This window comes from Mirounga angustirostris, unplaced genomic scaffold (genome assembly GCF_029215605.1).
Source record: "Mirounga angustirostris isolate CCGP_5_RB_7025 unplaced genomic scaffold, mMirAng1.0.hap1 SCAF_12, whole genome shotgun sequence".
NCBI lineage: Eukaryota > Metazoa > Chordata > Mammalia > Carnivora > Phocidae > Mirounga > Mirounga angustirostris.
The window spans coordinates 45623256-45646054 of NW_026991720.1; the positions used below are offsets into that span (position 1 = coordinate 45623256).

General features: G+C 37.4%; 1 protein-coding gene across 1 annotated transcript in view; it reads right to left on the bottom strand.

Moving 5' to 3' along the window:
• Window positions 1-5770: 5770 nt before the first annotated feature.
• The window catches only part of ZNRF2 (zinc and ring finger 2), a 104048-nt gene continuing 87019 nt past the window's right edge, over window positions 5771-22799 (bottom strand). Inside the window, exon 5 of the mRNA XM_045864497.3 lies at window positions 5771-22092. The gene's annotated coding sequence lies outside the window, so the exon portion shown is untranslated. The remainder of the gene's footprint in view (window positions 22093-22799) is intronic.

Genomic DNA, 22799 nt, shown 5'->3' on the forward strand with positions numbered 1-22799 from the left:
ATTTTATTAAGATGGTAAATTCAATATACATGTTTATTTAATATGCTCATCAAGGCAACTGTATTTTAAAGCTGAATTAAAACTGTAATCCTAGTGTTTACATGCGTCTAAACAAATATTTGGGAAGGCTTGAGAAAGGTGCATTAAGGGAAGGCATACAAACCCTTCACTGCAAATCATCACTTGATATAACAAGAGTCATATTAAAATTAGGGTTTCTTTCTGTAAAATGACCCAATTCATTCTGTACACACATAGTAGAGTTTATTTTATTTAATTTTGTTAAGATTTACTTATTTGAGAGAGAGAGAGAAAGAGAGCACAAGTGGGAGGAGCAGAGGGAGAGGGAAGAAAGAATCTCAAGCAGACCCCTAGCTGAGCTGGTTGTGGGGTTGGATCCCAGGACCCTGAGATCATGACCTAAGCCCAGGAGTTGGAGGCTTAACCCACTGCACCACCCAGGCACCTCTAGTTTCTTTTTAAACACACTGTGAAATCTCTATACTTGTGGATAGTTATAAATTATTTTAACACAAAGTTTATTTTTTTAAAGATTTTATTTATTTGAGAGAGAGTGCACACAAGCGGGAGCAGGGGGCACAGGGAGGAGGAGAAGCAGACTCCCCGCTGAGTGGCGAGCCCAATGCAGGGCTTGATCCCAAGACCCTGAGATCATGACCTGAGCCCAAAGCTGTCAGTTTCTTACTTTTGAAAAAAATGAAATTTCTTATAATCATCATCACTTATTGCTGCTGCTTTTACATTTTCAACTTGTGAAATTGTCCTGCATTTAAACTGGTGCAGCCACTCTGGCAAAGAGTATGGAAGTTCCTCAAAAAGTTAAAAATAGGGGTGCCTGGGTGGCTCAGTCGGATGAGTGTCTGACTCTTGGTTTCAGCTCAGGTCGTGGTCTCGGGTCCTGAGAATGAGCCCTGCATTGGGCTCTGCACTCAGCACAGGATCTGCTTGAGATTCTTTTTCCCTCTGCCCCTCCCCCAGCTTGCGCTTTCTCTCTTCCAAATCAATAAATCCTTAAAAAAAAAATAAAGTTAAGAATATAACTACTCTACAATCCAGCAATTGCACTACTCGGTATTTACGCAAAGGATAAAAAAATACAGATTCGAAGGGGTACATGCACCCCGATGTTTATAGCAGCATTATCAACAATAGCCAAACTATGGAAACAGCCCGTGTCCATCACCTGATGGATAAAGAAGATGTGGTATATATACAATGGAATATTATTCAGCTATCAAAAAGAATGAAATCTTGCCATTTGCAATGATGTGGATGGAACTAGAGTATTATGCTAAGTGCAAGGTCAGTCAGAGAGACAAATACCATATGATTTCATGCATTTGTGGAATTTAAGAAACAAAAGAACACGGTGGGGGAGGGGGAAGAGACAAGCCAAGAAATAGACTCTTAACTACAGAGAACAAACTGATGGCTGCCAGAGGGGTAGTGGGTGGGGGATGGTCTAGATGGGTGATGGGTATTAAGGAGGGCACTTGTTGTGTTGAGCATTGGGTGTTGTATGTTAAGTGATGAATCACTAAATTCTACACCTGAAACCAGTATTACACCACTGTATGTTAACTAGCTGCCATTTATTTTTTAAAGATTTATTTTAGAGAGAACAAGCATGTGAGGTGAGTGAGGTGAGCGGGGTGGGGGTGGGGGTGCAGAGGGAGAGGGAAAGAATCCTCAAGATGACTCCTCACAGAGCACAGAGCCTGATGCGGGGCTAGATCCCAGAACACTGAGGTCATGACCTGAGCCAAAATCAAGAGCCGGCCACTTAACTGACTGAGCCACCCAGATGCCCCTAACTAGCTGGAATTTAAGTAAAAATCTTGGGAGAAAAAAAGATTTCCTGCACTTAGATGCTTAATTATGTTTATATTTTGTCTCTAGGTCAACTCCTCTTTATTTTGCCTTCTCCAACCGGAGACTAGTAAAACTACCAATGTGTCTTTTAGAACTAAATGCTTTGGAGCACCAGGGTAGCTCAGTCAGGAGAGTGGCCAACTCGATTTTAGCTCAGGTCATGATCTGGGGGTCATGGGATTGAGCCCCAGGTCGGGCTCCACACTCAGCACGGTGTCTGCTTGTCCTTCTCCCTCTGCTCCCCCACCTCTCTAAAATAATAAATAAAATCTTTAAAAAAAATAAATGTTCTTTGGATATCCTGGAATTGCGACAACCTGTAATTTGCTTCTTCATCTTATAAAAGGATTAATAATAGAATGAACTGAATTGTTTAGTACTTCAAATTTTAACTCACTTGAAACTATTTTGAGAGCTCCTTTTAGCTTTCTAAACACAGGCTAAAAGAACAAATACTGAAAAGTCCTGAGAGAAATTTTAAAAAGTGATGTAGGGGCGGCACTTAGGTGGCTCAGTTAGTTGTCTGTCTTCAGCTCAGGTCATGATCCCAGTGTCCTGGGATCAGTCCCACCTAGGGCTCCATGCTCAGAGGGATCCTGCTTATCCTTCTCCCTCTGCCTGCCACTCCCCCTGTTTGTGCTCCCTCACTCTGTCAAAAAAATAAAATCTTAAAAAAAAAAAATAGCGATATAGTATCAGAGAAAAAGTACCTTTGAATCTTGATGAAATAGGCCTTTCCAGGAGATCCTGAGTTCTTGAATCTTAAAAATCCTCAAGGAGCAGATAATCTTCAGATGAAGTCTGCAAACTCAAGACCCTCAGATCCAAGCGATAATCTTGGAGCAGACAACTTCCATCCAGCACCACAGAACAAGATGAATTTTCTGATATTCAGTTTTTTGGGGTTTTTTTTTTGCTTTACTGCAAATCACACTTACTACTGTACTTTGGTGCCCTCTAGCAATCGCCTAATGGTTTCACAGAATGCTTTTACATTCTCTCACTGTTGTATTCTCATTATCCCATCTTCCCTGTGACATAAGAAAAGGCAAAACGCCTGTGCTTTTCTCTGTCCATAGCTACTGCTCTAAATCTAATGGACTGCCAGATTATTTTCATTCCCCGACATGAACTCACTGATGAAAAAAATGAACAGCTGTTACTTTTTATATACCTCCGGTCCTTTCTGATATTTTAATTTTTCTCATATTTATTAACCCCAACCTCCAGCCTTTTAAAAACAGGAATCTAATCTCAAGTCAACAAAATACTTTTGCTGAAATTATTATAGTACACACATTACAAGCTCATTAGAAGTGGGAACAAATCCTGGGTCTATCCTTGGGGCAATGGTCAGTGTGTTCTCCTCAGAGACTTTCCAGCTTGATTTGGAAGAACTCTATTTTCACTCAGTGAATCTGCCTGCCTTAGGGGACAAGCAGTTGTCCCTAATGTGATAAACTTTATCTAACATGATAAATTTTATTTACACTCCCAGTATGGTCTACCCTCAATCCTTAAGCCAATCATGTTTCCACTGTTCTTTTCAACCAACATATCACAATTTGTTGGATACAGCTAAAGCAGGGCATAGAGGAAAATTTATAGCCTTTTATACAGTCTTTCAGAAAGTAAAGAGAAAGGACCACTTCCTAACTCTTTTAGTGAGCCCTTCACTACCCTGATACCAAACCCAAAGATACTGCAAGAAAACTACAGACCAATACCCCTCATGAATATAGATGCAAACAATTCTTTAACATTAGCAAATCAATCCAGAAATATACAAAAGTATGGTTTTAACATTCAAAAAGCAATGAAATTCATTATATCAGTAGATTTAAAAAAGAAAACCCATATGATCATTTCAATAGATAAAAAGCAGTTGACAAAATTCAATATACATTTGTGATAAATCCTCTTGGGAAATAGGAACAGAAGACTACTTCCTCATTATTATAAAGGGTATCTACAAAAACCCTACAGCTAACATAAACTTAATAGTGAAAGACTGAATACTTTTCCTTTAAGTTCAAGAACAAGCAAAGTTCTCAGCTTTTAGGGCTTCCATTCAAATCATACTGGAGACCCTGGCCAATGTAATAAGAGAAAAGCAAAGAAGGGAAGAGGAAGGGAGAGAAGAGCAAACAATAAAAACAAACAAACAAAAAACCCCAGGAAGTAAATAAAAGACACACAGGTTAGAAAGGAAGAAATAAATATTTTCTATTTTTGGACAGTATGATTATGTATACAGAAAACTACAAAGAATCTACAAAAAAGCTACTACGGTGAGTTTAAGATGACAGGATACAAAGCCAATGTACAAAAATAAACTGTTTTTACATAATAGCAGTAAACAACTGGAAATTAAAACTCTAAGAACCGTATCATTTTTAGTAACACTAAAAAACACGAAATACTTAGGTATAAATCTATCAGATTATATGCAAGATCTGTATGCTGAAAACTATAAATCACTGAAGACATCTTAATAAACTGAACTAAACAGATACTGTGTTCAGTTGCTAGAAGGGTCAATACTATAAAAGACTATAACAATTAATCTATATATTCAATGCAATCCCAATGAAAATAGCAGTAAGAGTTTTTGTGTAATTGACAAGCTGATTCTAAAATTTATATAAAATAGCAAAGAAACTAGAAAAACTAAAAAAATTTTTTTGGGGGGGAGGGAGGAGAAGTTTGGAGGCCTTGCACTACCCAACCTCAGGACTTACTATTAGCAGTAATCAGCACAGTGTTAGTAAAGGGCAGAAACAGAGAGAATAGACAATCCAGAAATAAACCCACCCATGTATGGATAATGGATTTTTGACAAAGTATAAAAATAATTGGAGAAATAATAGTCTTTATAACCGAGCAGTGCTAGAATAATTGGACATACAGAGGGAAAAAAAGAAAAAAAGGACCTCAACCCATACTTGGCACATTAAAAATTAATTGGAGATGGAGCATAGACTAAATATAACACCTATATTTTCTACAACATTGGTCAGCAAACTAAGGCTCATGGGCCAAATCTGACCTGTCACCTGTTGTTGTAACTGAAGTTTTACTGGAACACCCATTCATTTTTGCATTGTTCACGGCTGCTTTCATGCTACAACACAGACTCTATGGCCTCCAAAGCCTAAAATAATTACTATCTAGCTCTTTACAGGAAAAGTTTGCTCACATCTGTTCTAGAAGAGATAGAAGAAAATCTTTGTTACTTTGAGTTAGCCAAGGATTTCTTAGATTCAACACCAAAAGCATGATCTGTAAAAGAAAAAAAAAAATGGACTGCCATCAAAATATAAAATTTCTGCTCTTTGAAATGTTTACAAAATAAAAAGATAAGCCACAGACCAGAAGAAAATATTTGCAAATCAAGTTTTTGATAAATGATTTGTATTCAGAATATAAAAATTCTCAAGACTCAGTAACTAAAAAAACAAAACAAAATCCAGTTTTAAAAAAAATGTGTATGAGTTTAACCCTTTGCTTTTAAAGAAGATACATAGACAACAAATAAGAATGTGAAAAAATAATTCAACATCATTTGTTATTAGGGAAATGGAAATAAAAAATAATGAGATAAACCACACACCCAGTATAACAAAAATAAACAACAAAAAAAGCAAAGTAAAACCGTAACCACCACCCCCCAACCCCCCAACCAATACTGAGCTCCAGTGAGGCCGTGAACCCCCTGGAATTCCTGTACATTGTGGTGGGAATGCAAAATGGTACTAACGCTTCAAAGAATTGTTTGTCAAGTTTATCATGTAATTGTCATACAACCCAGCAATCCCACTCCTAGAAAGGCACCCAAGAGAAATGAAATTTGTTCACACACAAGAACCTTTAGGTGAATGTTAACAGCAGCTTTATTTGTCATCAGTAAAAATTGGAAACAACCCAAATCTCCTTCAACTAGTAAATGATGAACAAAACACGGTACATTCACAATGGATTACGACTCAGCAATTAAAAGGACCAAACTACTGATACATAAAACAACATGGATGAATCTCAAGTGATTTAGCTAAGTGAAAGAAGCAGGCTCAAAATCTACATATCATATGCGATTTCATTTACAGGCCATTCTTTATTTTTTTTTATTTATTATTATTTTTTAAAGGTTTTATTTATTTATTTGAGAGAGAGAATGAGATAGAGAGAGAGAGCATGAGACGGGGGAGGGTCAGAGGGAGAAGCAGACTCCCTGCTGAGCAGGGAGCCCAGCGCGGGACTCGATCCCGGGACCCCAGGATCATGACCTGAGCCGAAGGCAGTCGCTTAACCAACTGAGCCACCCAGGCGCCCACAGGCCATTCTTTAAAACACAAAACTATAGGGAAGAAAACAGACCAGTAGCTGCTGGAGGCTTGAGCTGGGGGAGGTAGGGGAGTATAGGGAACTTTCTGTGGGTAATGAACTGATTTCTATCTTGTGTTGACGGGTATGTGAGCACACACATTTATCAAAATTCATACAACGGCACACTAAAAAGGGTCAATTTTACTTTATGTAAATTGTATCTCAGTAAACTTTAAAAAATGACAATTATAGTAACCAGTCTATGTAATCTCTGATTTCTGTTGATTCTCATTCACATTCAGGTTGTTTGCATAACTTGCAAGAGTCTTTGTTTGCTGCATATTAACCTTGAAAAAGCATTAAAGGCTTGGGATGAGCCTTTGTCCAAAGATTGTTGTGCTTCTGTCAAGCTCAGATCCTGAGAATCTTGGCCCATCCAACTATGCGTGCTTAAGGAGCTAATCTTCAGGAAAGCAAATCTGCACAAAACTCCCAGGAAAATTGCCTTTTCTATTTCTTTTCCTCACCTGCTCCAAGAACACCAACACAGCCCTCTTTTACAGATCACAACTCTTGTAGCTTTCTTGTTCCAATGTTCCATTAACCCACTTGGTTACAGACTTTCCTCCAAAAAGTGACCTGGGAGTTTCTATTTTTTCATTTATTTTTTTAAATCAACATTAGTCAGCCATCGCCAGAAATTGAAGTCCAAAAATGCTTTTATTACTTAAGTAACTGATGTATATGATAAAAAATCAAATCTTACAGAAGAGTACAAGAAAAAAGGAAGCCCCTTCACTGCCCCATCCACCCGACTCCAGTCCCACCCAAGCCTACACCTTAGAAGTCCTAACACTCAATGGTCTGGATTTGAGTTCTGACGGTCATGACCTCCATCCCTCCAGTGAATATCCTTGTATCTCTGCTTCTTGGTTCATAAACTCCAATGTAAAAAGATAATATTCCTTACACTAGATTTGCCTCCTTGTCACACTTCCCCAGTATGTTAGTCTTATTATTTAGCTTACTGAGAGCCAACTATATGCCAGGTAGTGTTTTAGACCCCATGGATGCAACAGTGAACAAAACTAACAGACTAATCTGACTTCGCAGCACTTATATTCTGGAAGGAGAAAGAGTGACAATAAATAAAGTTTGTCAGGTAGTTGTTCTAGAGCAGGGTAAGGAAAATAGGGAACGTGGGGACGAGGGCAGATCCGTGAGCTTTGCCTTTATAACGCTCTACAAACTCCTGCTAGTATACTTTCAAATTTCTGGAGCCAGGAATCCTGATATTTGTATTCATAATTTCAAGTTCAGTTACGTACCACTGGTTTGCTCTGGGGCAAATCACTTAGTCTCCTCAAGTTTCCTCATCTGTGAAGATGAGGATGAAAATCCCTTTCTGATAGGGTTGTTGTAAGGATTAAATGAGATAGTTGTGCTGAGCACAATGGAAGGCGCTCAGAGAACGCTCCAAATACAAGTTATCACTTTCATTAGAATATCCTAACACAAAACCTTGAACAGGATCAAAAGGCTGATGTGACTAGCTTAGGTGTGGTCAACCAAGCCCCCAGCATTAGATGATTGCACAGTTTCATTTTATATTGAATTATATATATTATATATTTTTAATTTCTAATTTCAGAGATATTGGTGGATAATTTTCTTTCACACAACATCTCAACGAAAGTTAACACATCAAAAAATTACCACAATGATATACTTTAAAACACTGTCACCGACTTAAATATTTATTCAGTGGCTACTATGCACCAGAATCAGTTCTAGGTTCTGGGGATATAGCAGTGAACAAAACAGAAAAGATCCCTGCTTTCATGGAATCCACATTCCGGTGGGAGAGTAATAAGCAAATATGATGAGGTCAGACAGTGCTAAGTGCTATGAAGAAAATTAAACAGGTTGATAAGTATAGTCACCAAGTATTAAGGGTGATTATCTACCTACAGTGGGATTTGAGGTAATATTACATTTCCTTTGACTGTGTAAGTACTTAACGTATTTATTTTTGGAACTGTCTCAAAGAAGGATTTTTAGAAAGCTATATACTAAGTTGACAGTCAAATACTTAACAGCAACCATCAACATGGTTTCAGTTTTCACCCCGCTATCCAAGGGAAAGGGCAGGAAGGTATTTGTAAAGATACTGTAAAGCCAAGATTATGATCAACTCGAGTAAGGGAAAAATGCCCCGTTGAGAACTTTCCCGTTATTTGTATGACACCATCATTTAGTTTATGCAAAAATGTAAAGCTACCCTAATATTTTACAAACTGGCATTCCCTAATTTTTAGTTCAAGTGACATGAAAAACTTCCATTTCTAAGCCAAAAACACTTCCCCATTCCAAAACATATTACAAATATATAGTTAACAAGATTATAGTTTGGTACTGGCATACAGACAAAGATCAATGGAAGAAAACTAAGAGTTGTGAAATAAATCCATACATTTATAGTCAATTGATTTTCAACAAGGGAGGCAAGATACTTCAACGGGGGAAAGAAGAGTCTTTTCAACAAATGGTGCTGGAACTGGACATCCACATGGAAAAGAATGAAGTTGGACCCCCACACCTCACATTTTACATAAAAATTAATTCCAAATGGATCAAAGACCTAATGTAAGGGCTAACATTATAAAACTCTTAGAAGAAAACAAGTGTAAATCTTCGTACCTTTGGATGAGGCGATGGTTTTTTAGAGACACCTAAAGCACAAGCAGTCAAAGAAAAAAATTTAGATAAATTGGACTTCATCGAGATGAAAACTTTTGTGCTGCAAAGGTCCCTATCAAAAAAAAAAGTGAAAAGACAATGCACAGAATGGGAGAAAATATTTGCAAATCATGTATCTGACAAAAGTCTAGAGTTCAGAACATATTAAAAAAATTCTTAAGGGGCACCTGGTTGGCTCAGTCAGTTGAGCATCGGACTCTTCATTTCCGCTCAGGTCATGATCTGAGGGTCATGAGATGGAGCCCTGTCAGGCTCTGTGATTGGCGGGGAATCTGCCTCTCTCCCTTTCCCTCTGCCCCTCCCCCTGCTCCATGCGTGTGAGCACACTCGTACTCTCTCTCTGGAATAAAGAAATCTTTAAAGAAATTCTTAAAACTCAGTAATAAAAAAATAATTTTAAAATGGGGAAAGAATATGAACCAACACTTCTCCAAAGATAAGACAAATGGCCAATAAGCACATGAAAAGATGCTGAACATAATTAGTCAGGGAAATGCAAATCAAAGCCACAATGAGATACTACTTCATAGCCACTAGGATAGTTATGTTAAAAAAGACGGACAATACCAAGTGTCAGGTGAGGATGTGGGGAAATTAAAACCTTTACCCACTGGTGGTGGGAATATAAAATGGTGCAGCCACTTTGGAAAAAGTCTGTCAGTTTCCATGATGTTAAACACAAAGTCGTCATACATCCCACCCAGCAATTCTAACCCAAGGTAATTGAAGACATTTGTTCACAAAAAGACTTGTGCACAAATAAATGCTCGTAGCAGTATTATTCAAGATAGCCAAAAAGTGTTAACAACCCAAATGTCCATCAACAGAATGTGATGTATCCATACAGTGGAATAGTATTCAGCCATTTAAAAAAATGAAGTACTGATATGTGGTATAGCATGGATGAACCTTGAGAATATTACACTAAATGAAAGAAACCAGACACAAAAGGACACAAATTGTATGATTCCTTTTTAATGAAATGTCCCGAATAGGCAGATCCAAAGAGAGACAAAGTAGATTAGTGATTCCCAAGAGCAAGGGGAGAACTGAGCATGACTACTGACGGGTATGGGGTTTCCTTTCGGAATGATGTAAATGTTCTAAAACTAGACAGTGATGACTGCCCAGCCTTGTGAACATTTTAAAAACACTGAATTGTACACTTCAAAATGGCAGATTTTATGGCATGTGAATTAAAAAAATTTTTTTAAAAGAATGATGGCAAACTTCTTGCCTAGCAATTCTACTTCTAGGTACTTACCCAAGACAAATGAAAAAAACCTATGTCCACACAAAGACTTGAAGTGGATGTTCATAGCAGTATTATTCATAATGGCCAAAAAGTGGAAACAATCCAAATTTCCATCAACTGATAAATGAAAAAATGCGGTATATCCATATAATAGAAAACTATGCAGCAAAAGTAAGTACAGAATTACGAATGCATGCTAAACATGGGTGAACTCAGAACACTTTAAATGAATGGATTTTATGGTGTGTAAATTATACCCCCACAAAACTTAAACATAATGGGATAAAGATTTCAACAGACCTTCCACCAAAAGAATGATAGGAATGACAAATGTTAAGATGTTAATATCATTAATGGTTAGGTAAATTCAAACTAAATCACGAGATACCACTACATACCCACGAGAATGGCCAAAATTCAAAATACTGACAACAGCAAGTATTGGCAATAATGTGGGAAAATCCTCACACAGCACTGGGGAGAATGGAAAATGGTACGGTCACTTTGGAAAACAGTTAGGCAGTACCTTAGAAAGTGAAACAAATATTTACCAGAGGACTCAATTATTCCACTCCTAGGTATTTATTGCAGAGAAATGAAATCACATGTTCACATAAAGATTTATGTATCAGTGTTCACAGCCACTTTATTCATAATAACCCAAACTGGAAAGAGCCCAGTGTCCACCAATAGGGGAGTGGCTAACAAACTGTAGTATAGTCATACAATGGGATACTACTCAGCAACAAAAAAGAACTGATTCAAGCAATAACACTGATGCCGCTCACAGATATGCTGAGCAAAACAAGCCTTACACAAATAAAGGACATACTGAATGTTTTCAGCTAATCTACGGTGACACAAGCAGATCAATGGCTGCCTAGGGGTGGACGGTGGATGGGTGGGAATGGGGTGTAAAGGGGCTTCGGGTACCTTTGGAGGGGTGACGGAAGTGTTCTCTATCTTGTGGTGATGGCTGCACAAGTGTATCTATGTATCCAAACTCATCAGACAACACTTACAATGGATGTTTTTGTCGTGTGCAAATTGTAACTTACTGGAGCTTTTAAAAAAAGCTGCGAAGGAAAAAAATCTCATTAGAAATATATCACCATTCTGATCGAGGAACCAGGCCTCTGAAAAATGGAAATGAGCTAACAAATCTGTCTGCCTCTCCTGCCTCTCCTGCAATCCTCGTGTTTGCAGAACTTTCATCTCTTTTCACCTGTTTGAGCAGCACTGACACATACCAAGGCTGGCACCAACATGAAACTGTTAACAGACGCACAGTCACATAAAGTGTTTTCCAAGGACTTTAATAATCTTACGCCTTGACAGATCCGACACAAATGCTTATTCAAGAACTAGGTTTCACACACCACGTTATTTATATATTTGCTATGCCATGCCTCATCACCAGCCTTTGCTAAAAATACTGAAATCGTAAGCTCCCTAAGGGTAGAAACTCTCTTTTTTCCACATCAGTGTCCAGGCAGTGTCTCACACAGTATTGTACTTCTATCCAATGTTCAATAAATATGTGCTACATGAATGAACCCACACTTCAGTTCACCCTGCGTTCCAGTTCAAGTAACTCCCACACATTCTTCTTCAGGCTGAGAAGACTTCAAGATTACCAGCAGAGCTCCGAGAATGAACATCACACAACAGCTACTCACATACTCACAGTTACCTCTAGTGGCTTTCTGGTGATTGTGGTAGGTGTAACAGAATGCCATTTCTGAACTAGTAACTGCCGCATTTTTCATGCCTTTTGTTGCTGGTGCTTATGGCCACTCACTCAGTGACTCACGGGCAGCTGCTACTTCAGGAGGGACAGACAAGAATCAAAAGCAAGACATCATTGCTCAACTTTGATGTCAAAGTTTTTTTTTAAAGCCAAAGGAAGAAACATGAACCTGAAAGCTAAAAGGCTTTTGATTTATCAGAGCCGAGTTCTGGAGGCAGAAAGGGCTTTTAGCAATCTACAAACTTCGGTGTGCAAAACGGAAAAAAAAATTTTTTTTCAAGGACCCCAGCCTGGCTGACACAGGCAATTTATTCTATGAACCACGGAGTCGGAAGAATAGGTAAAGATACAGGCACGGTTTTCTCAGTCAAAAAGAGCCGTAAGTTTGAGCAAAGAGAACTAGAGGGCATGTAGCGAGATGTTAGCGGTAAAGGTCTAGGACATGCTTGGCGCTCCCCGCCCCAAGGGCTGACACTCCATTTGGGGTGTGAGAAAACCCCAGATAAAGTCGTAGACTGGCTGTATACACACCACACACACAACAATTAACTCAGAATCTCTGGTGTGGGGTAAAGGCCTTAACATTTTTTAAAAAACTGTCTTCCCTTCCTACCTCCCAAGTTGATCTAATCTTCAGTCAAGTTTTAAGGATTACTGACTTGCAGGGATCCCAAAGTTGAAGCGTGCAATATACCTCTTTTCCCATGGTGTAGCCATCCTTGTGGACAAACGCCCTGGCAATTCAACCCCTGACTCCTTTTAACAGGGCGCTTGAGCACAGAACTCCACACAAGCAGGGAGCAGCTTACTGAAGACAGCTCAGACTTCACCACTGGTGACTGTCAAAGCTAAGGATTTGAAGAGTCTCGGTTTTGTGAATGAGGGTCTGGTGGACAAGTTTAGCAGTTTAAGCATGGATGTGGTACAAAGTTGACTACTGCTAGAAGGCCTGAAACTCACGCAACTGTCCCCACAGGGCTCTATACAGGGGACAACTCGGACTAGTGCTATTCATCAGCACTGCTTACAATTCCTGTTGGTCACCACAAACACACCAACTCCTAACTATAACACTGCCTCAGTTATTCAGAGCTTGTGCATCTTTACCAAAACTGCAGTCATAACAAAGCCAGTGACATTTGTGAAAGCAAATAAAGAGGATTCCTTAAATCATCAACCTTTTCAAGGTATTTCCGGTCTCACTGAAAAAATTAGGGAACTCTGACTCAGTTTAGTAACAAAAGAGGATTAGCTCTGGTCACGCATTGTACCTAATTAACTTTCAGAGACCAAGGTCTTTACCAAGTTTGAATTATAGGACCTTGAAAAATATTTAGGTGAGGACAGATTAGAGTGGAAAACCAACCTCCCAGAGTCATCTAGACCTATCAGCCCCTGGTCACATATGGCTCTCGAGCACTTAAAATGTGGCTATTTCCAAATACAGATGTGCTATAATATACATCAGATTTCAAAAATGAAAAAAACATCTAAAAATATCTGACAATTTTTATACCAATTACATGCTAAAATGACAATAGTTTGGATATTTAAAGACCTAGGAAGGCCTTTAGCCTTTGCAATGTTTGAACTCCAACAGTGATGAACTGTATGCTGTTTGACCCCCCCTTGATGGATATCCTCTATTTGGATAACAAATATCCTTAACATTTACAGATTTAGTAACACTTTAATTTATAAATGAGCTACCTTAAAATGTTCAGGACATCCAGTTATTTGGTATTTTTCTGAAATATAAATCTCCATTGCTAACAGTATATAGATTGTTTTCAGTTACCCAGCTTCTAAATTATCAAGCCAATCAGAAAGAATTTAAGTCTTATACTGACTTTGTTGGGAAGTTATTTTTTGGTCAGGTACTTTTTAACTCTCATAAAATAATGAACACTGAATTCCTAAGTCCATGGAAAAGAACCACACGAGTAAGGCACTATATGGCAGAATTTAACAACGGTCTTAAAATTATGGCATCATTAAGGTGTTGCAGAAAAAGTATTCTCACCTTATTTTACATGAGAAGTCAAATCTTAAATCACGCAATTATATTTTTGAATATAAGGTTTGCTTGTTTTTTTACATTGTAGGACAATTCCCTCTAAGGTGTTAAGTTTCTATTATTCTAACAGGCCTTGCTTTGTAGGAATTCCTGGTCTAGGAAGTTCCAAGTTATCTACCGGTGCATCTTTGAACCAATTCGGAGAAACCTGTCAAAGTTTGGTGTCCCCACAGATGTGCTGTATTAGATTAGGGAATCTGTGAGGAGAACGGACTACCTGACCTAATATAATACAAGGATATCCCAGGGTTTCTGCTGCTTCTCCAGGAACTTAAATATAAGCTTATCAGTCCTCTTTTTCTGTCCTTCACTGAACAAAGATAATCATGAAGCACCCACTGGCAACGCATAGCCTTCCAGAAATTAATAAACCTCTTCTGGTCCTCCTCTTGCTCAGCCTAACTCACCTATCGCAAAGTAGCATCCATCTTTCCTGTATACCAAATTCTACAAATATTCTACTTCCAATAATACCTTCCTTCTGCTGTGAGTGGCTAAGAAGACGAGCATAATGCAAAGGGTCTGGGACAAAAGGACCAGAGAGAAAACCTCATATTTCAGAATGCATCTTAGCATTTCACCATGCAAACCTGAGAAAACATGGCCCTATTCCAACAGGCATCTGAAGTTAAGGGGGAATGTGAGGGTGGGGTTTTGGGAGGTCCAACTCAACCAACTTAGATGTCATTGTACTGGTACAGCGTACCCCACTTATCAAGCACTTACTGACTCTTCTAACAGTGTTGGCAACGTTTGTGGCTAGACAACTCCCAAACCCTTACAGCCCCACCCCCCCCACCCCCACGTATATTCTTTTGCCTTCTCACAACTTGCCAACTATTCCTGTCTGGCTTCTTTCTCAAGGCTCTGCCTCCCATTTCAGATCTAATTTCTTTATGTTAGAGTTGGTGTTCTTTATCTCAGGTTCTCCAGGAATATTTCTGACATAATCAGCTTTCCCCAAGTAGAGATATTCTGTCCTTAAGACTCAACCCTTCACGATGTGGAGAAAGTACAGATGGAGTGGTCCTGGTCTGGTCTCTCATCCCCACACATGTAAATGATTACCAAGCTGAGTTCATTTTCCTCTCTAAATTTTTAAGTTCTTCATCTTTCCTTTCCCTATTGTCATTCCTTTAGTTTTGCCTCTATCTTGCCTGAACTGCTATCCATTTTCTAACAAAGTCTCTCTGCCTCTAGTTTCATTCTTCTCTAATCTGATGAGTAAATCTGACTGTCTTTTTCCTGCTTAAGATCCTCCAATTGTGGGGCGCTTGTGTGGCTCCGTCATTAAGCATCTGCCTTCGGCTCAGGTCATGATCCCAGAGTCCTGGGATCGAGCCCCGCCATCAAGCTCCCTGCTCCACGGGATGCCTGCTTCTCCCTCTCCCACTCCCCCTACTTGTGTTCCCTCTCTCACTGTGTCTCTCTGTCAAATAAATAAAACCTTAAAAAAAAATCCTCCAATTTTAGTTTGGCACATATATCCCTTCATGCTTTGCTATCTGCTTACCAGTCTAGACATAGCAACTCTCCTAGAATGTCCTGCTTGTATGTGCTATGCTCTCTGCCTTAGGAATACCCTTCCCAAACCTCCCACTGCACATGTCCTTTTATCCATATCCCCTGGAGTTATGTATGATCTGTTCTTAAAGACTTTGTTTCATCATTCTCTTGCCTAATCCAGTGACCTTCCTCACTACCCCTACTATACCTTGTGTACATGTCCATAACAGCAATTACTACTCTTTATTATATGCTTGCTTACTTATTTGCTTCCCCCACTAAAGATTAAGGTCTTAGAGGTTAGCTAGCTTAGATTTCTGTTATTCTTGGTCCCTAACAGTCCACAGAACCAAGTATGCTTAATACAGAATTGCTGGGACAGTAAATCTCTAGATTTTAGCAAGAAGGAAGAACAGAATCCACAATGTCTTCTATTATATATGTAGGTTTCTTAAACGCATCAGCTAAAGTCTAAGACATTACTCTGCTACCTCATGACTGGAGAGAATAACAAAAATTATTTATTCATAGATGGGCACAGATATTTTTACTGTCTATAATAACCCCTAGTATTATTGTCTACTGTGTGTCTGGTGCATACATGTCCCTTTCCCATTAAGCCTCACAACAACCTTGAGGTAGGTAGTAGTTTCTTCACCTCTTTTTATAGGTTTATAGGCAGAGGCAAGGCACAGAGAAGTTAAGCATCTCGCCCAATGTCAAAGAGATAGCAAAACCAGGCAGTCTGGCTCCAGAACTGTGTTCTTAACCACTCTGCTACAAAGCTCAATACCTCTTACATCATGAAAACTGCGCTTCAAAAGATTACTCCTCTTTTTAAAACGTAACGTAATATTACCAAATACAATCTAAATTTTTAAAAGTTATGATTACATATTGACAGACCATCCCTCCCCAAAGCTTAAGAGCTCTACTACAATCATATTTCAATTAAAAAATGTACAAATAGGTTTCACATTAGAAATTTCAAAGTAGGGCGCCTGGGTGGCTCAGTCGTTAAGCGTCTGCCTTTGGCTCAGGTCATGGTCCCAGGGTCCTGGGATCGAGTCCCACATCGGGCTCCCTGCTCCACGGGAAGCCTGCTTCTCCCTCTCCCACTCCCCCTGCTTCTGTTCCTGCTCTCGCTATCTCTCTCTGTCAAATAAATAAATAAAATCTTAAAAAAAAAAAAAAAGAAATTTCAAAGTACATTTTTACTTCTGGTTATGGTAATGAAGACCTCTTTGTTCATTACCACCATAGTTGTTTCTCAAGCTATTTTAGACGTTTAACTTAATGGGTGTACAAAAATAGATAAACAGTTAATTCATGGTAACCTTTCAGCAATCAGATAATTGTTTTATTGTAATATACTGTCAACTTCTAGACATTACAGCAGATATGACAAATTCCCTCGAAAACATTCTATTTTCTATTTCTAAATAACAGGATAATTTGGCAAGATCATTTGGAAGTTTTATTTATTAAAATGGCAGTAATTAATTGTTCCATTTTAGTTTAGAACATACTAATACAAGTTGTTCCTAATACACTTTCTATATTTCTTGTGATGGATGCTTCTGATACCTTATTTAATAGGAAAGTACTTTCTAATAGAGGAAAGTAAGAGGTATTACAGAAGTCATTGTTGAAACCATGAACAAAGCAATGAATATTATTACTGTGATTTTCTAAGAAACTGATACTCAGTCATTGCAAAGAAATAAAATGTAATGGATTTCTGTAATAAAGACCAATACCATCATCAAATTCCAAAATCTCTTTTTATCTCCCCATAGGGTCTGTTAACTGTATCATATGCACACAGGTGTCCAAAATGCTATTGACTAAAATGTAACCTTTTCAAAATGCTAGCACCAGGTTCACTGGAAAGAGGGCACAGGCAAACTGTACGTTTATAAACATTAAACCATTGGTACCTATCAATCTCAGCATATCAAATCAAAAAGGAAGGCATGAAAATTTATAATAGGAGAAATCAGTCACATATTCTAAGACGTGGGGTCCTGACAGGTGCCTCACAGTCCAGGGCAGAGCTAAGAAGCACAGTGTTGGTTGACAGATACTACAATATCACTTTAAAATTTTTCCTTTATTTCTGGGATGTGAGTTTATGCCATACTGCTCTTTGCTTCTCTATAAACAAGCAACCAACAATTTATCTTATTATTAGCCACTGGTCTACAATTAATGATGGCTTAAGTATCTGAAAATATACCAACCAACCCCCCTAAGTATAGTAATGTTTCAGCTAAAACTTAATATTAACATATCTGGTTTTCTTCAATGCTTTTAGTTCTTTCCAGAGAATCAGCTGAACTTCAAAGACCAGGTATTTCCCATTCAATTCAGGAATTCTGTGATTTAAAAAGAACATTCAGCTTCCTAACTTAAAACACAGCACTCACAGAATATGGCACTCAAAGTACTGCCTGGGTAAGTTATTACCAAAAGTTGTACCCATTCAGCTGTTCCCCAGTAAGAATCACTAGTAGGAGTATTACCACGTAGCAACTTTCTCTAAAGAAAACCAAGGAGCAATTTAGTTTCAGAATGAAAAGATCTGGATAGAGAAGAAAAGTAGACAATAAAACAGATAATTTACTGTTATTCACAATATAGCAAAGAAAAAATCAGAAGTTACACACTTCAAAAAAGGGGTTGTGGGGTGATAGGCCAAAGACAAAATACTGGCATGCTGGAATTTTTTTTTTTTTTTAAACTTAGTATCTGTACAAGAACAAGGGACACTTCACATTTAACACATTGTCAATATGTATTGAGTTCACCTCAGGATAGATCCAACTGCAAGAAAATGGCCCCAATGAACCAGAAGATTTCCTGCAACTAACAAACTGTACTCACAATTAATAAGCAACATTTACCTCTATGCAGTTTTACAAAGTTCTCAATAATCTGATTTATATGGAAACTTGCTCTGTGGAAAAAAATTAGATGGTTTGGATATTATTGATGCATAATATGGATTATCAATCAGATACGAAATTCAATTATTCTTGAATTTTTAGAAAGAGTTTCATGCTTTGTTCGAATGTAGTAGCTCCTTGTTAGGAAATTTCCTTTCTTCAACTCTCCAAGTTAGTATATAAAATTAGGTAATATTTACATTTAATTTATTGTCTTTTTCATTTAAAGAAATATCTCTTAGTCTTGCTATACAGGAAGTTAATTTAAACAACTGCTCTTAAACTTCATTATACCCAAATTTAGAAAGTAAAATAAGCTTTGAAAAGGAATATGCCACTTTCATGTATACATTTTTAACCTGAAATCTTTTCAAAATACATATTGCAAATATGCTAACAGTGCCACACCCTCAGGCATTTTGGGCTACATTCTAATACAGTGTTTAGTGGGTGAGAACTGAAATAACAGTGTAACATTTAAAAGAAATATAAGACTTGCACTAAGAAACCAAAACCCATATAGCATGCAGGTTAACAACATGGCCTTTTAAATGTGGTTCAGCTATCACAAAAAAAATCAGTTATAGAAACCATTATTTATATTTCAATCACAAACACTGCTCTTAAAATACAATCTATATCAGATTTATAACCAGATCTGAAAAACAGAGATTAAGATGAGGCTTAGTCTAATTTCTCTGGCAAAAAGTCAAGAAGTAAGATAGAATAATCTTACTATCTCTTATACATTCTGGCAAAAACAACAAAACCCAAAGAGCCAGATCAAAGTAAAACGAGGAGTCAAAATTGGCAATAAACCCATTATGAAGAGTGGCACTAAAGTGAAATTTCAGAACATATTGCTTTCTAAATATGTAAGTGTGATCTTATTGGAAAACATGTATTTACAAAGATTCTAGAAAGCTACCACCAACTTGGGTGTCTAGGTTTATCTTTATTTTGCCTCCATAATATTCAGTTGTCAGTAGTTTCAAGCTACGTACTTAAATATATCTAATGTGATTTTATATCCTACTTAACACTATTCCGTGTCCACGTACAGATTTACAAATATTGTAAGCCACATTATGTAGAATATTGTACTATTTTCCAGAGTAGCAACTTTGACTTTGAATAAAAACCAGAGTATCTGGGCTATAAAAACATTTTCTTTTCAATTTCTCTTTTAGGGAATCACTGATGGAGACTGAACTTAAAATAAAAAAATGCTAACCTCTGTCAATTTTAACAAAAAAGGGATTGCTATAAACAGATTTTAAGTAAATACTGTTCTAGACAAATATAATAATCAAATAGCACTCGACACAAATAAACACTGAACTTTCTTCTAGAGCACAGGGCTCCCACTGTAGCAGCTGCCGCACAGGACCCTATGACAATCAGAGGCTGAGCGAGAGACCGAGAGTACGGTACAGACAAACAAGGAAAAGAGCATAAGCTTAGGAAATTAAAAAGTCCATGAGTAAATCGTATCTGAAAATCAACTTCCAGGAGAATATTAATAGGTAATTACCATAGCCAGAGTTAATCTCTGCCTTCAAGAACGGAAGACAACAAAATAATTCTTACCATAACAATATACCAGTAGTAGAAAAAATGAATCATTCACAGACTCAAAGAATACTTTGAGGCTTCTCCTGGGGGGGAGTGGGTATGTGTCTATGTGTGAAAGCTTTCAAAATTAAAAATGTGAAACAAAATGGATTCGTATTAAGATTTCATGATAACAGAAAAAAATTTAAGGAAAGAATATTTTCCTTGAGGGAAGAGTATTTCCCATAACTGGTTTAAAAAGCACCTATGAAATCATGCTGTCCGTGGTCACAACTGAGGTTTTGGATGCTTTTGTCAATTGCAGCATAACTAAAGGCATTTCACAGCATAACTTTAGGGAAAATGTTATCTGGTCTAGGATCACACAAAAAGCAATGAAAAATTCTTTTAATTGCTTCTAAAACACCAATTTTTCTGGGTAGCAGCAGCTGCTCCTGTACATGCCCTTTCAAAAAATATGAAACAGAAGCAGAAATAGGGAAAAAATTTGAGAATAAGAGTAGCAGCATTAAATAGAAAAGCAAATATTTAAATACAGTTTAAAATAAGGAAACAGTACTGTGCAACTTTCAATTATACCAAGTAAAGTGCACTGCTTAAATGTTCACTGATAACATTTTCCCTATATGATGAAAATATGAAATCTACTTATTGGTATCTTTTTATATTAAAAAAAAAAAGACATTCACTATTGTAGCCCTGATTGCTCTCTTCCAGTATTTTTTAACCATTCAAATGTATTTTGTGGGAATATTTATTCACATAATTTTGCTTAATACATTTCCTTCTACACAAGACTGAATTTAAAAGTCTCTATAACATTTTCAATTACAGTAATAACACATTAATAAATTATAAATTAACAAAATCTTCATATTTGCTTTAAAAAATCATTTATCAAACACTAACCTCCAGATTATCTGGAAAATTAAAGATGCAAATTGCTATAAATCTGGCACCCCAATTAAATTGATTTTTAAAAGTATATAAAATGTCCCTCAAATTATTCCAAGTGCCATTCAAGAAAATTATATTTTACCCTTTTCATAAGTTACTAAGTTTACAACCTGCTAAACATTCTACCCAAATGTGGGAAAACTGTCTGGAGATGCAAAGCACAATAAAATAATTACATGAAAAGAACAAATAAAAATACCCGTTAAAACAAAGTTATTATAGCTGGCAGCACTTAAAATTGGTAATTTATATATATATATTTTTAAAGTTGCATAGCTGCAAGATGATTCATTACTGATTATTGAGCAGTTTTACTTAAGAGGAAAAAATACATTTAATAAATCGCAATTCAATTTAGTTCATTAAAATGCAATTATGTAACTTGATTTACTCTTTGGACTGCATTCTGGTACTGCTACACCTTTCATTTCAAATATTAACATACTTTAGCTCTCCTATGTAGAAGTCTATTTCCACTCTTGGGGGAAAAAAAAATTGAAGAACTTGAGATCATGGTCTACATTCAGACAATGTTTTACTGCTTGATTACATTTCTTGGTTTCACATTTAAGACTTTAATTTATAAGAAGTACGTTATGTGGTCTTCAGTTTAAGAACAGATGAATGCAGAAACATTGTCTTGGGGAAAATAAAGTGACCCCCAACTAAAAAACAAGTCAAAACACAACTAGTTGCGCGGCTCTACAGAACTTAATAAAATCAACTTCTAAATCAATTAACTTTGGCGTCTGAATACAAAATGTTTATCAGTGTTACCTATGTAGATGACTATTAAGGGATGTGCAGCATTTTCAAAATCCCTGTGTGTCCTTTATATGCATGTTTGGTACACTGAGTTCTGTGGCAACTGTCCTCTCTTCAGCAGGGTTATCCCCCTGTATGATTGATTGTCCATCTCTGCATTACCAAGTCTCACAGAACTCAGATTTCTGGCTGAATATGCCTGCAGTTTTGTTTTTCTTTTTCCAAAGACAGATCCTCATATCCTCTCAGTTTTTCAAGCATCTTGGAAAGACAAGAAAACCTGTGTAGAAGCAGACGCATAAGGTTTAAGCAGTGGTCCATAATACTAATACAAATCAAAATACAACACCCATTTCCCCAGGAACACTGCTTTACATTGCTATACATTTTCATACACTTACTATTCTAAAAACTCCTAAAATTAGTGTTTTGCAAAAGAACAGATTAAGGACAGAAGGACCAATTAAAGCTTAAAACAGTCACAAAAAATAGCCACCACGTAACAGTCATTCTCCCTCCACAATAAAGACCACACCGAAGTACAGAACACACACAACACGTAACACCTACACACCTATTAACCTTCCCCTAAGTAACTAACAACCTCCAATAAAAATAGTAAACAATTTCCTAACTAATCAAAACCTTAGACTGTTATGTGTATCTATTTTGGGCTGTCCATTAAATTCTTAGGCTGAAGAACATCAGAAATGCTGTATGTGCTGCTATATGTTGCTTTTTTTTTTTTAATGTTTTAACAACCGGGACGCCTGGGTGGCTCAGTTGGTTAAGCATCTGCCTTCGGCTCAGATCATGATCCCAGGGTCCTGGGATCGAGTCCCACACTGGGCTCCCTGCTCAGCAGGGAGCCTGCCTCTCCCTCTGCCTGCCGCTCCCCCTGCTTGTGCGCTGACAAATAAATAAAATCTTTAAAAATAAATAAATAAATGTTTTAACAACAATAAATTCTCTTCAAACCCACACGTT